The sequence below is a fragment of the Chelonia mydas genome, chromosome 16, assembly GCF_015237465.2.
Source record: "Chelonia mydas isolate rCheMyd1 chromosome 16, rCheMyd1.pri.v2, whole genome shotgun sequence".
Taxonomy (NCBI): domain Eukaryota; kingdom Metazoa; phylum Chordata; order Testudines; family Cheloniidae; genus Chelonia; species Chelonia mydas.
The window spans coordinates 23,178,524-23,193,993 of NC_057857.1; positions in this window are offsets into that span (position 1 = coordinate 23,178,524).

The following is a 15,470-nucleotide window of genomic DNA, read 5'->3' on the forward strand; positions in this document are numbered from 1 at the left end:
GACTATTGACATTGCACCTATGTACATGGCTTGAACAAGCCACACACAAACCTCTGGTACCATTTTCTCCCCCATACACCACCAGGTGACTTCTGTTGGAACTCAGTCAGGGCCTTTTACAGATCAATGAACACCATGTGAATATTTTTTCCTTTTTTCTCTAAATTTGTCCACTAGCTGCCTCAGTGCATCTATTATCAACCTTCCTGGCATAAAGCCATATTAATTAGCTAAATTAATTCATTAATCTAATATGGATGAACGTGTTTATTTACCACAAAGGCAGTATTGCTGACACTTATTGCACTTTTTCTTTGCATGCTTGCATTGCAGTCAGTTTTAAATAATAATATAAACATGTATATTAGACAATTAACTGCATCATCATCATGGCACATCCCAAAGAGAAGGGACCTTCCCCACCAACATGGCAAAGTTAAATAGTTAAATTAACTACAGCTTGGCCCATAGGTTAATGTGTGATAGCAAATTTTTTGTTTTTGTAAGATGAAGGGCAATAGAAGTGTTTCCATACTTGTTTAAGAATCATAGAATCATAGAATCATAGAATATCAGGGTTGGAAGGGACCCCAGAAGGTCATCTAGTCCAACCCCCTGCTCAAAGCAGGACCAAGTCCCAGTTAAATCATCCCAGCCAGGGCTTTGTCAAGCCTGACCTTAAAAACCTGTAAGGAAGGAGATTCTACCACCTCCCTAGGTAACGCATTCCAGTGTTTCACCACCCTCTTAGTGAAAAAGTTTTTCCTAATATCCAATCTAAACCTCCCCCATTGCAACTTGAGACCATTACTCCTCGTTCTGTCATCTGCTACCATTGAGAACAGTCTAGAGCCATCCTCTTTGGAACCCCCTTTCAGGTAGTTGAAAGCAGCTATCAAATCCCCCCTCATTCTTCTCTTCTGCAGACTAAACAATCCCAGCTCCCTCAGCCTCTCTTCATAAGTCATGTGCTCTAGACCCCTAATCATTTTTGTTGCCCTTCGCTGGACTCTTTCCAATTTATCCACATCCTTCTTGTAGTGTGGGGCCCAAAACTGGACACAGTACTCCAGATGAGGCCTCACCAGTGTCGAATAGAGGGGAACGATCACGTCCCTCGATCTGCTCGCTATGCCCCTACTTATACATCCCAAAATGCCATTGGCCTTCTTGGCAACAAGGGCACACTGCTGACTCATATCCAGCTTCTCGTCCACTGTCACCCCTAGGTCCTTTTCCGCAGAACTGCTGCCTAGCCATTCGGTCCCTAGTCTGTAGCGGTGCATTGGGTTCTTCCGTCCTAAGTGCAGGACCCTGCACTTATCCTTATTGAACCTCATCAGATTTCTTTTGGCCCAATCCTCCAATTTGTCTAGGTCCTTCTGTATCCTATCCCTCCCCTCCAGCGTATCTACCACTCCTCCCAGTTTAGTATCATCTGCAAATTTGCTGAGAGTGCAATCCACACCATCCTCCAGATCATTTATGAAGATATTGAACAAAACCGGCCCCAGGACCGACCCCTGGGGCACTCCACTTGACACCGGCTGCCAACTAGACATGGAGCCATTGATCACTACCCGTTGAGCCCGACAATCTAGCCAGCTTTCTACCCACCTTATAGTGCATTCATCCAGCCCATACTTCCTTAACTTGCTGACAAGAATGCTGTGGGAGACCGTGTCAAAAGCTTTGCTAAAGTCAAGAAACAATACATCCACTGCTTTCCCTTCATCCACAGAACCAGTAATCTCATCATAAAAGGCGATTAGATTAGTCAGGCATGACCTTCCCTTGGTGAATCCATGCTGACTGTTCCTGATCACTTTCCTCTCCTCTAAGTGCTTCAGGATTGATTCTTTGAGGACCTGCTCCATGATTTTTCCAGGGACTGAGGTGAGGCTGACTGGCCTGTAGTTCCCAGGATCCTCCTTCTTCCCTTTTTTAAAGATGGGCACTACATTAGCCTTTTTCCAGTCATCCGGGACTTCCCCCGTTCGCCACGAGTTTTCAAAGATAATGGCCAAGGGCTCTGCAATCACAGCCGCCAATTCCTTCAGCACTCTCGGATGCAATTCGTCCGGCCCCATGGACTTGTGCACGTCCAGCTTTTCTAAATAGTCCCTAACCACCTCTATCTCTACAGAGGGCTGGCCATCTCTTCCCCATTTTGTGATGCCCAGCGCAGCAGTCTGGGAGCTGACCTTGTTAGTGAAAACAGAGGCAAAAAAAGCATTGAGTACATTAGCTTTTTCCACATCCTCTGTCACTAGGTTGCCTCCCTCATTCAGTAAGGGGCCCACACTTTCCTTGGCTTTCTTCTTGTTGCCAACATACCTGAAGAAACCCTTCTTGTTACTCTTGACATCTCTTGCTAGCTGCAGCTCCAGGTGCGATTTGGCCCTCCTGATATCTTTCCTACATGCCCGAGCAATATTTTTATACTCTTCCCTGGTCATATGTCCAACCTTCCACTTCTTGTAAGCTTCTTTTTTATGTTTAAGATCCGCTAGGATTTCACCATTAAGCCAAGCTGGTCGCCTACCATATTTACTATTCTTTCGACTCATCGGGATGGTTTGTCCCTGTAACCTCAACAGAGATTCCTTGAAATACAGCCAGCTCTCCTGGACTCCCTTCCCCTTCATGTTAGTCCCCCAGGGGATCCTGGCCATCTGTTCCCTGAGGGAGTCGAAGTCTGCTTTCCTGAAGTCCAGGGTCCGTATCCTGCTGCTTACCTTCCTTCCCTGCGTCAGGATCCTGAACTCAACCAACTCATGGTCACTGCCTCCCAGATTCCCATCCACTTTTGCTTCCCCCACTAATTCTACCTGGTTTGTGAGCAGCAGGTCAAGAAAAGCGCCCCCCCTAGTTGGCTCCCCTAGCACTTGCACCAGGAAATTGTCCCCTACGCTTTCCAAAAACTTCCTGGATTGTCTATGCACCGCTGTATTGCTCTCCCAGCAGATATCAGGAAAATTAAAGTCACCCATGAGAATCAGGGCATGCGATCTAGTAGCTTCCGTGAGTTGCCGGAAGAAAGCCTCATCCACCTCATCCCCCTGGTCCGGTGGTCTATAGCAGACTCCCACCACAACATCACTCTTGTTGCACACACTTCTAAACTTAATCCAGAGACACTCAGGTTTTTCCACAGTTTCGTACCGGAGCTCTGAGCAGTCATACTGCTCCCTTACATACAGTGCTACTCCCCCACCTTTTCTGCCCTGCCTGTCCTTCCTAAACAGTTTATAACCATCCATGACTGTACTCCAGTCATGTGAGTTATCCCACCAAGTCTCTGTTACTCCAATCACGTCATAGTTCCTTGACATCACCAGGACCTCCAGTTCTCCCTGCTTGTTTCCAAGGCTTTGTGCATTTGTATATAAGCACTTGAGATAACCTGTTGATCGCCCCTCATTCCCAGTATGAGGCAGGAGCCCTCCCCTCACAGACATTCCTGCCTGTGCTTCCTCCCGGAATCCCGCTTTCCCACTTACCTCAGGGCTTTGGTCTCCGTCCCCCGGTGAACCTAGTTTAAAGCCCTCCTCACTAGGTTAGCCAGCCTGCTGGCAAAGATGCTCTTCCCTCTCTTCGTAAGATGGAGCCCGTCTCTGCCCAGCACTCCTCCTTCATGGAACACCATCCCATGGTCAAAGAATCCAAAGCCTTCTCTCCGACACCACCTGCGTAGCCATTCGTTGACTTCCACGATTCGACGGTCCCTACCCAGGCCTTTTCCTTCCACGGGGAAGGATTCTGAAAACAGTTGCTTGTAAAAAAATGAACATGCTTCTGCATTGTTTAAACACAGATAGTGCAGCAGAGACCTGGAAAGTGAAATGGATTATAAAACAAAACTGAAACATACTTAGTTGATGTTACATTTTCGTAACGTGAGTAGTGACAAAGGTAAACAAACAGCATAACAACTACAAGGGAAATGGCTGTTTTGAAGTTATTATTTCTGAAGATCGAAGGTGTTATTACTAAGTAACGTGAGTGAAAGAAGTTTCATTATTCACACTATAGGATTTTAAAACTGACCTTTCAATTAATGGGCCCAATCCTGCATACTTTACCCAGGCAAGGCTTCCATTGATTTCAGTGGAACTTTGCACAAGCAAAGAGTGTGGGGATTGATGGTCTTCATGTCAATAACTAACCTTGAACAATACCATAGCACAATTTGGTCAGCCTTCCCAACCCACAACCCAGGACACTGCCCCCCTCCGGTGGGGTCTAGGCCACAGGAGGCCCTCAGCCAGGAGGTATGAACACAGGCCCATCTCACAGAAATGGCACATAGCAAGATGGCCCTGGAGTTCTGGTGCATGATTGTTGCAGACTCAGTCCCCGTGTCATTCATGTTTTTACATGAGAAGGGCCTGATTTGGGTCAAAAGGATCATTGGGAGCTAGCTTTGAAAATAACAGATCTCACTCCCATAGAGATAATATGTGTGCAAGACATTTTCTTTAACCCACGCTAGAATACGGATCGTTGTCCTCCCTCTAGTGGCTGATCCACATCGGAGAATCAAAGTCCTTGTCTCTGCCAGTTAAGAGAATAAGAGCTCGTCTACGCTTGAAATGCTACAGCCTCACCGCTGCATCTGCACTACTAGAGTGCTTCAGTGCAGATGCTACCTATGCCGGCGGGAGGGGTTCTCCCATCAGTATAGGTAACCCATCTCCTTGAGAGATGGTAGTTAGCTCAATGGAAGAATTCTTTCTAGCACTGTCTGCACCAGGGGATTTTTCTTACCCCTGAGTGATGTAGTTAATCCAATTTAATTTTCTAGTGTAGACGAGGCCTTAATCTTTTAGCGCACGTATTATTATTTATTAAATATTGTTTTTTATTATTGTCATAGCAGTCATATCTAATGGCCCCACTGTGCTAGTCATTGTACCCATAAGAAAAAAAAACAGACCCTGTCACAAGAAATTATACCTTTGCACCCACAGAACCAGTGTACAGGCTCCATAGGACAGGCCAGAATCAGGGCCTCTTTGTACAATCTACATTTACCCACCCCTGGGATTTGGGGATTTGGGATTTAGTAGTAATGCCAATAACAACCAAACATACACATCAGTATAATCTGTCTATCCCGCAGTTTTAGCTGCTCCCAGTTGCCTCCCTGTCCCAGCACATTGGCCTAGTCAAAGGGCTGGGATTCCATGGATTATGGGACTATGAAGCTAGTGCAGTTATAGGGCAGAATGATGCATGCTGCAGTCCAACTGTGGGACCTCTTTCTTTCATTTTGTGCCACCCATACAGTCCATGATCCTTCTTCCATTCTGCACCCATTACCTGGTCTAGCATCCTTATCTCACTGACTCTTGACAGATCTTCTTATTTCTCCTTGTGCTTGGTTCCACCTTCTCTAATAAAATGATCAAGCCTTGTTCCTGTGATTAATCATTCATCTTGAAACTTGGCCATCATAACCCATTTCACCTTCACCCTAATCTACACAGATTGTCAGACAGATATCATCTTCCTTTCCAAATGCAAACAGATGGACATCATACCAAATGGACATATTTATACCTGCCTCTGGAAATTTCCACTACATGCATCCGATGAAGTGTGTGTTCACCCACAAAAGCTTATGCTCCAATACGTCTGTTAGTCTATAAGGTGCCACAGGACTCTTTGCCACTTCTACAGATCCAGACTAACACGGCTACCCCTCTGATACTCTGCAAATAGAGTCATTCTCCATTATACCGTAGTTGCCTTTTCACGTTAGTTAGACTGTAATAGGCTGTGAGATGTCTAGGACATTCTTGTATTAAAGCCGCTATACCAAACTATAGCATTCTGCAATGGGATCTGGAAATAGAAAGAGGCAGAGCCTTTTACATTGAAGTTCACATATTCTCAGCACGGCAGCTCAAGGATAAACTCAGATTAATCTGCTCTGTTACCTCTTTGCGGAAGCTTTCATTGAGGAAGCAGAACCCCTCTACTATTCCTATTGGCAACTTCCGCTGGTAACTAACTGGATGTGTAAAGCGATCCATTAGGGCGTGTGTGCTGATGGGTATAGATTGCTGTCTTGCTACATTACTAAACATGAGAAATCACAGTCAGACGAAACAATTCATGGCAGTTTTTTTTTGCGGGGGGGTGGTAAAGGAGACAGAAGACTGTCACATGGACTCAAAATTAGCTGAAACCGAGTACATCTCACAATCTATTTTAGATTTTTACATAACACCTATCACCATGGTATTAGGTTTTGTTCTGGATCTTTGTAGAATCTCGTGGAACCTTCCAGACTTTCTGAGAACTACCTTTTCCTCAAACCTTCTAGAATGTTGTCAGCCATGCCATGTTATATACCATGTCTTACGGGTATACAAGGTTCGGGGCGTCACTAGCCAGTCAGTGAGATATAAAAACAAACTGAAGTGAAGTGAGAGCCCAGCTGCGATATTGTGTACCTTGTTTTATTGTGTAATTGTGAAAGTGTACTTGTGTTTTAAGACATGAAGAGTGTAACTAGCGACTAATAAAGGACATATTTAATGAGATGCCATAGATATCTATCAAACCCCAAACAATATAAAAGAAATACTGTTCTTTTGCCATGATTAACACATAATTTTTGATGATTTTCTAAGACTGTGGAACATAGATTTTGCTCTCCCTAATACTGTCTGTTTTCCCCCATAGAAAATAAAAGATGCCCCCAAAGAAGCCTTCAGGGGCTCAGTATAGGAAGCACTATTAATACTGGCCAATTTCACAATGTTAATACATTTCAGTTACTCTCAAAATTAAAAAGCTTCTATAAGCTTAGAGGAAACAGTTTTTATTTGCTTATATATGACATGAATAAATACAGATTTACAGTTCCTAGCAGGCAAATTTATAGTCTTATATGACAGGCAGTGTTTTCCCCAGGAATTGAAATTAGGGGGGGTGTTCGAATTTACGGGGTGGGGGGCAGGTTTGATGAGGGTGAAGGTGGCTCTATGGCATCATAGTAAAAACTGAAAAATGTTTCATGACCATTTAATTAGATTTAACTCATGTTTTAAAATCATCACAAAAATTAAAGTTGGCAACTCAAGCCTTCTATGAAGCACTACATCTTCATCCTTCTTAGTTTCTTCTTATAATTTTGCACAACTCTGTTAATGAACTTCTTGAATGCAATGCGTTCATCTTCGGTGGCTTCTCGTTTGTCCAGTATGTCCATTCCTTCAATTGACATGGTCATTAGATCATTCACATGATCAGGCAGAAGGCGACTTCTTTCAGAACACAAAATTCTATTCAATGAGGCAAAAGAACGCTCAACTGCAGCTGTTGTGACTGGAGTAGCAAGAGATGAATTCCGACTTCTTTCACCCCAGGAAACAGAGCACAAAGATTGGGTCAAGCCACTAGTGATGATAAAAAAGAAGTTGAAGTCAAATCTTCATTCATTCATTGTATGATATTCCACTCTGTGTTCAAATTGTCTATTCTGTCCTGAGCACATGGCAGCCCCGTAGCTGGTCGTGCCTCACTCCACTCAGCTGTCAGTGTTTTATAGGACAGGGATCTGTAAAAGCTACGTAGAAGTTGAGTAGAATCTATAAGTTGCTGTTGTAGATTTTTAAGAATCAAGTCTGTGTACTTTTTCAGTTGTCTTAACAAACACTTCTTGTCCTCTTCACTTAAGGATTCAATATAAATGCCTTCATTACTCAACTTCTGGGCTGAAGTCTTTGCTTCTTTCAGTACTTTTTCAATGGATAGCGCTCTGATTGATCCAAATGTAGCTTCTATTGCTGGACAAAGATCTATTACTGTTGTAGCAGATGCCTGGATGGCATTGTTTAATGGGTTTCAACAGTAGACTTACAAAGGAGAGAAGAGCAATAGTCTTCTCTGAATGTAGTAGCAAAAGTAATCCACCAGCCTCACTACCTAGATCCATCCCATCTTGGTAGATACTTTCCAAAGCCAGTAATAATGGCTGGAGTAATTTTAAGACAACAGCCAAGGATCGCTCATGAGAAAGCCAGAGGGTTTTCCCAGGCTGGACTAATTTGAACTTCAGTCGCAGTGTATCTTCTATATTTTCCAAGATATTCAGTCTTTTTGGACTTTGCTGAAAAAAGAATATAATTAAGACATTAAATGTATAGCTTTTAAAATGTCTTTTGAAGAGCCTGCAGTTCGTCCTAGCGCTAGTTGGAATAGATGGCCTCTGCAGTGTGTACAGGAGACATTAGGGTTACACTTTTCTCTGAGCAAAGCTTGTGCTCCACCATGTCTTCTTGAGAAGTTTGCAGCTCCATCAAATGCACAAGCAGACATCTGTTTGGGGTCCAATTGACAAGCATTTAACTCTTCTAAGATGTGGGTTGTCACAGCTGCAGCCAATCTGTCCTCTATAACTTGAACATCTAGAAATGCATCTACTGGCCTACCCCTGACATCAAGATAACGTACACAATGACTTAATACTTGATGCCCATTTGCACTGGTGCATTCATCAGCCATGTATGCAAATTTTGTTTGTGGTGAGAGAGTTCTTCACTTTTTCAACTGTTGAGTCTTTCACTGTTGTACCACATGCTTCTAGCCAGTCAGTTGAGTTTCTTGCAGAAAGATAGTGAGCATTTGCTGGTCTTGTTCAGAACCAGTGTTCAACTTCAGGATGAAAAAGTGTCAATGCACTTAACATTGGCCTCCAGTTCGTAGTGTGTGGTATCTCTTGCTTAAATAGAAAGTAGGATGCCACAGCCATATTTATTCGCATGAACTGTGTTGTGTCTCCAGCATTCTTAACAGCCTCATTAACACTCACCGGTGTTGTCCTTGGTCAGTGGAGACTCAGAGTTCAGAGGTGCTTTCACATGAGTTCACCTCCCAGGTGGGGGGCAAGAAGGCACCTTACTCGTTCCTCCAGCTGCTCACTGTTCGCTCTGGCCACTGTTGTTCGTTGTTCCACCGTTCACTCCATCACTCTGTTGCCAATAGCCCTGCGCTGTCACCTTCTGCTGTCACCTGCCACTGTGACCTCTGCGAGTGGGTCTCTTGAGGTTCCACCAGCTCTCAGTGATTTCAGCTGAGCTCTCAGTGCGGGAACCTCACTGCTGGTGCAGACTGGGCCGTCTCTTCCACAGAAACACTGTCCCACAGCAGGTCTAAGCACTTAGACCTGATTTCAGCAGTAGTGGTCAAATAACAAAACAAAAGACTCTCTATGGAGCCTAATCAGCTCTGTCTTTAAACAAAGGAGAGGGGCAGGTCAAATAGTTCCTGTGAGCCAGGCAGACCAACAAGCAAAACACCTGTCCCCACCTTCTCTCTTGAATCCCTCAATCAGCAGAGGCTAAGTACAGTTCTACTGCCCTTTAGTCTTACAATAAGAACAACAACATTTCATTAATCACCACCCCCACCACCACCCTCCTCGTGTGCATTCAAGTGATTTGTAACCCAACCCCAGCCAAAATCTATCACTTGGGCAAGGCAGTTCAGTTTGCTGGATACCTAGGTAGATTAGGTGTGAATGTAAATACTGAAGCCTTTACCCCCAGCCCCCAGCTCATCACTAGCTGTCCGGGAGAGCTCATTTAGACTTTGCTTACAAATCATCATTTGAAATTATTAGGTTGGCCAACATCACCAAAATGAATGCACTGACATGGTCATAAAAAACAACAGCTGTATAAGGAAGCTAGTCTATGTTTATACTTTTCAAATCTATGATACTTTTTCAGATACACATTTTATCATACTCTGTATATGCTTTTAAAGTGTGTATTAATGTTTCAATTTCAATTCAAATTTCCAAACAGTCACTGAACAGGCAACACTGCATGTAACTAGTTCACAAAACTGGGGAGGGGGAATCCCTGATGGCAGGGATAAATCATACATGCAAATTGTGCATCAAAGTTGTGGAATGGGCTACAAATGTAATAAAAAGTAAGGTAGTCAGACATTTAACAAATGGGAGGGCGCCAAAGACGCTCCTCACATGGGGCGCCATGTGGTCTAGGGCCGGCCCTGAGTGAGGCTGAAGGTAAATAAGTCATTCACTGCTGGGCACTTGAATACCAGAAATTGGACAGAATTCAGAAAAAGGAGAACAAATGATTCAAGGAGCGAGGGAGTGACTGATAAGGAAAAATTAAAAGGAACCAATATGTATAACTTTGCAAACAGTGAATAAGGTGGGGCTGGAGTGGCAAATAACTACAGAACACCGTCCACTAAATACCAGGACCCATTTCTTAACAGCAAGATTTATTAGGCTGTGGAGTGGTTTTCCAAAGGGAGTAGTGGATGCCCCACTGCTCAGTGATTAAATACTGGACTGAATAACATACAGTAGGGAACAATCCTGCAGTGGTTGAAGGGGATTAGCTAGATGACCTTAGTGTCCTTTTATTCCTTATTTCTGTGGTTCTGTCATTTGATTTTTCTGTTCTTTGACTGTTCTGCACAAAAGCCACTAGATGGCACACTCCCAATTGGAACAGAACTGATCTGGTATTGTCAGGTCCCAAAACACTGTAAACTCTGGTAGGACTAGAGAAGCAAATAAAGAGCTGTAACTGGATGAAGCACTCCCTTCCTTAGGCACAAGATCCTCCATAGTCCACTGTCACTTGCAGTTCTTCCATTAAAGAACACAGGATACTGATCCAGTATGACAGCTCTTGTCTTCCGAAAGTGGCCAGCGCCAGACATTTCAGAGGGAATGAGCAGAACAGGGCAATTTCTAGTGATCCATTCCCTGTCAGCCAGTCCCAGCTCCTGCCAGTCAAAGGTTTAGGGACACCCAGAGCATGGTCTTACGTCCCTGACCAGCTTGGCTAATAGCCATTGATGGACCTATTTTCCAGGAATTTATCTAATTCCTTTTCGAGCCCAGTTATACTTGTGGCGTTCACAATGTCACTTGGATGTTACCTCCTCTGGGTATTAGATTACCAGGTGCCCCCATTGCTGATCAGGTGCTCTTTACTTCTCTGAGAAGGGGATTGCTCATCCCATTCCTTAAGGAGGTCTCCTAAATAAATACATAAACAAATCTTACATTTGTAAAGCACTTTTCATCCCAAAGGATTTCACATGCTACATAAGGCAGAAATCACTTCACCCACTACTGAAATGCATCCATCTCTGGTGTGGAACACTACATCTGTTTTTAAAAGTTGCAAAGCAACGTTACGAGGAGATAAACCCCTCTGCAGGGAAGAAGGGGAAGGATCCCTGGGAAGCCCTGAAGTCTGACATGACTTTTATTTTTCTGCAGAATAATGTAAGAAAAAAAATCCTCCCCAAATGCACTTGATTGTAAAAAGCAGGAGGGGGTTGTTTCTTGCACTCAGCACTTCATATTCTATTGTGCTATAAAATCTGGTGGAAATTCTGCTTTTGCTTTTACAACAAATACAGGGAGAACTCATTCTCTGATGGTATTTTCTTGGCTAAAATGTAAAGCAGGCTGAAATGAACCGGGCCAGCTGCAGCCAGCCTCCAAGAACCCAGACAATAAATAGTTAAATTAGAACAGGGCCAACTGGTGATTTTAGTAAGATACTTCCAAAATAGCTACTTCCCAAAGCAAGCCACTTAACATACAATAAAATCAAATGACTTTGCATTAGCATTGCATGTGAAGGTCTCAAATGGCATTTTTAGAGTTAAAAAATCAATTACTTCTCTCTTTTACATTTTAGCCACACACATTTTTAATAGTAAAATGCATACTTTTAATTGCCAAGTGAAGCATGTGTGGCAAATGCGCCCCTTCCCATTCTGGGAAGCAGATGGATTGGCTGCACTCAGTTAAAATGTTTGGTTCATAATGCAACATCAATGTCGTCTCTGGAGGTCAGACTAGAAGAAGGTGCAGCAAAATGCATACGGAAGCCTCATTTTAATTTAAGCCTGAGTTTCACCATCATATCTCTAACTCCCCAATTCCTGAACTCCGCACATTTTAAAAGGCAGAACCAGCGGGTTCTTAGTGAGACCCACAAACCATTCTGGAACAGGAAAAACGTATGTGCAACATTACTGGAGCTGGTCAAAAAACAGGAGTTTTTGCAAAATAAATAGGGTTTTTTTTAAATCTTGCAGGTTTCAGAAAGGAGTGCTTTGTCATTCATTCAAAATGTGTATTGAAAATTTGCAGTTTCAAAAATGGCTTTTTGTTTTTCCATTTTCCCCTTCTTCCCTTCTTTTCATTTTCTATTTTGCCCCTGAAGAAGGGAGATAGGATAATGGGAGGATAGGGGAAAAAATTAAAAATTAAAATATTTTTCATTTTGGGGTTTCATTGAAAACCAGAACATTTTTAATTCCCCTCCCCCAAAAATTCCAGTTTTGAAAAATGGTCAGTTTTCTGAACCCTACTCTCCAAAAAATATCAAAAATTGTTGGCCAGAGCAAAAAATTACAATGACAAAGTACAAATAAGTGAAGGAGTCACTAGATGGCAGTCTAAATCTTTTAGAATATTCATTTCCTGATTTCACCTAAAACCCCAAGTCACTTGTCATGAGCAACGTTGACTATAAATTAATTAAAGTGCCATTTGCCCCCTCTACCATGTCATTAATGAGCATGTTAATAAAACTAGACCTACTGCCAATCATTACAGCACCCTGCGGATGAAGCGGTAGATACATGCAAAGTATCATTAGTCTATTCTTCTTCTATACATTGCTGTTTAGCACTATCAAGGCTGGTTGTCTGCAGGGAGAAAAAAGGGAAATGTTTGAGGCATCATGGCAAAAACGCAAAAGTCCCAAAGTTAGCTAAACAAAGAAGCATGGCACAATATAGTGCAATAAATAGTAAGTTGTTTGTCATGAAACAAAATAAAATTGCCTAAAATCATCCAGTACCAGTCAACTGATAGTTTCAGGCCCCAGTTCAGCATGGTACTTAAACAGGTGTCTAACTTATAGCGTACGTGTAGTCAGGTTTGAAGTTAGGCACCTGCGTTAAGTACCCAACTGAATCAGGGACATAAACTATTTTTTAAAATACCTGGACTTGCAAAAAGCCACATTTGTGACCATTCCTGGCAGAGCCTTGTTCAGAAATAGCCCAGCTGGTGTGAAAAAGCCTATTGCTACATGGCTGTGACATACAGCCTATGGCTCTGGTCGTGCAAGAATCTGCGAAAGCTGCACTGAAACCATGGGTCCAGATTCAAGGTTGGGCTTCAGTCACCCTTTGTTTCTGGTCCTTGAGTCAGTTTTCCTTCCGTGTGACAGTGCTCAGCTGGGTCACTGCCAAACCACTGCGTGCAGTTCTCAGACAAGATTGTATCACTGCCTTTTTACACCTGAGAGACACTATCCACCACATTCCCATGAACCGCTGATTTCGTAATTCTGTAATCAAGTTGCTCTGGCCTGATGAGTTTGTCCCAACCGCCTCTGGCTCCATCAGCATCTAGCTAGTTACAGATGGCTCCTCTTAACCCTTGCTCCATAGAAGTGAAGTTATATTTACGTCAGTGACCATTGCCAGAGATTCTTTTTATAAGACTGGTGCCCTGCTGCCTCTCCCCCATGCTCGGGTTGGTCTCCCACCTCCTAGCTCATGCTCTGTGGCTTTCCGGATACAGTTGCTACAAACGTCATTTTCTCCACTGCATGTTAGTAATAACATCTGAAATGCAGCGTCTATTAGAGGACGATGGGAACACCGCAGCAATGCATCCCTCTCCCTGCTTGGCACCAGGGATGGGGACAGGGACACATGGGGGACCAAGGGAGAGTCCACAGAACAGCTTTCCCCAACTGATGAAAAATTTAGACTTATCCTCTGCATCTCCAGCCACATCCCCTGTTGGCAGAAGACTTGGTTAGCCTCTAACCCTAATATATACACTAACAATCAAGCCAATAATGGGGTGAAGCTCATGTATTGGGTTTACCTGGGGTACCAAACCCAAAGCCCTTCCCACTAGGACTGTCCCTGGGGCACTACATTTCTATTGGAGCTATACAGGAAAGGTTCAATGCAGAAAACTTTTCTAGCAAGAAGTTTTCCACCCAGAGGTTCTTGCTCCTGCAGAGTTTACAAGCTCCCCAGGAGAAAGGCTCCTCCCCGCAGAGCTAGTATGCTCCATAGAGAGCAAAGAGCATTTTAACGACATCAGAGTTTGGGGCAGGCAAATTGCAGCCAGTGTTGGGAAGCCATCCTATTATGAGCCTGCCCACTCACAAATTATCCCTCTAGCTTGGGTGGTCAAAAGCCTGGTCCCTTAGTCCGACCAAGACACAGGCAGCCAATGTAGCAGGTATAGAACCACCCACTACCGTGGGGACTGGAGTGAGAGTATCAGCTCTTATTCCTGGAACCAAAAGTGATATCAGCATTGGCCCCACGGAGGTGGGGGCTTCTCTGGTTGAGAGAAGCAGCAGGAAGGAGTTCAGCCTGGGTACAGCTGCTGGACCTGGGGGCGATCCTGTCCTGTCCTGTTGGTGAGGTGACACCCCCACTCAATCAGCTGTAGGGCCTGCCTCCCTGTGTGTGCGTGTGTCTGCATCTCTGGTCCAAAGCCCAGAGCTGCCCGTTCCCAGAGTGCTTGGCTGGACACTGGGCGCAGGGGACATGGGGCACAGGGGGCCTGGGTTTGGGGAACACTGGGTGCAGGGGACACAGGAGGCACTAGTTGCAGAGAGCACTGGGAACATGGGGTACACAGAGCGCAGGGGGCACAAGGTGCAGGGGGCACAGAGGACACAGGGCACCAGGGGCACAAGGTGCAGGGGGCACTGGGGACATGGGTACAGAGGACACAGGGTGCAGGGGGCACAAGGTGCACGGAGTACTGGGGGCACAGGGGACATGGGGTATGGAGGACACTGGGGGACAGGAGACGGGGTACGGAGGACATGGGGGGACGGGGGGACAGAGGACACGGGGGCACAAGGTGCAGGGGGTACAGGGAACAGGGGGTATGGAGGACACGGGGGGCACAGGGAGCACAGGGGACGGGGTACGGAGGACACGGAGGGCACAGGGAACAGGGGGTACAGAGGACACGGGGGGCACAGGGGGCACAGGGGGTACGGAGGACACGGGGGGCACAGGGGACAGGGGGTATGGAGGCCACGGGGGGCACAGGGGACAGGGGGTATGGAGGCCACGGGGGGCACAGGGAGCACAGGGGACAGGAGGTACAGAGGACACAGGGGCACAGGGGACAGGGGGTACGGAGGACACGGGGGCACAAGGTGCAGGGGACACAGGGGATGGGGGTACGGAGGACACGGAGGGACGGGGACAGGGGGTACGGAAGACACGGGGGTACGGAAGACACGGGGGGACAGGGGCACGGAGGGACAGGGGCACGGAGGGGATGGGGAGATGGGGGTACAGAGGGGACGGGGACACGGGGGGCATAGGGGACACAGGGGGTAAGGAGGGGACGGGGGGACGGAGGACACGGGAGCACAAGGCGCTGG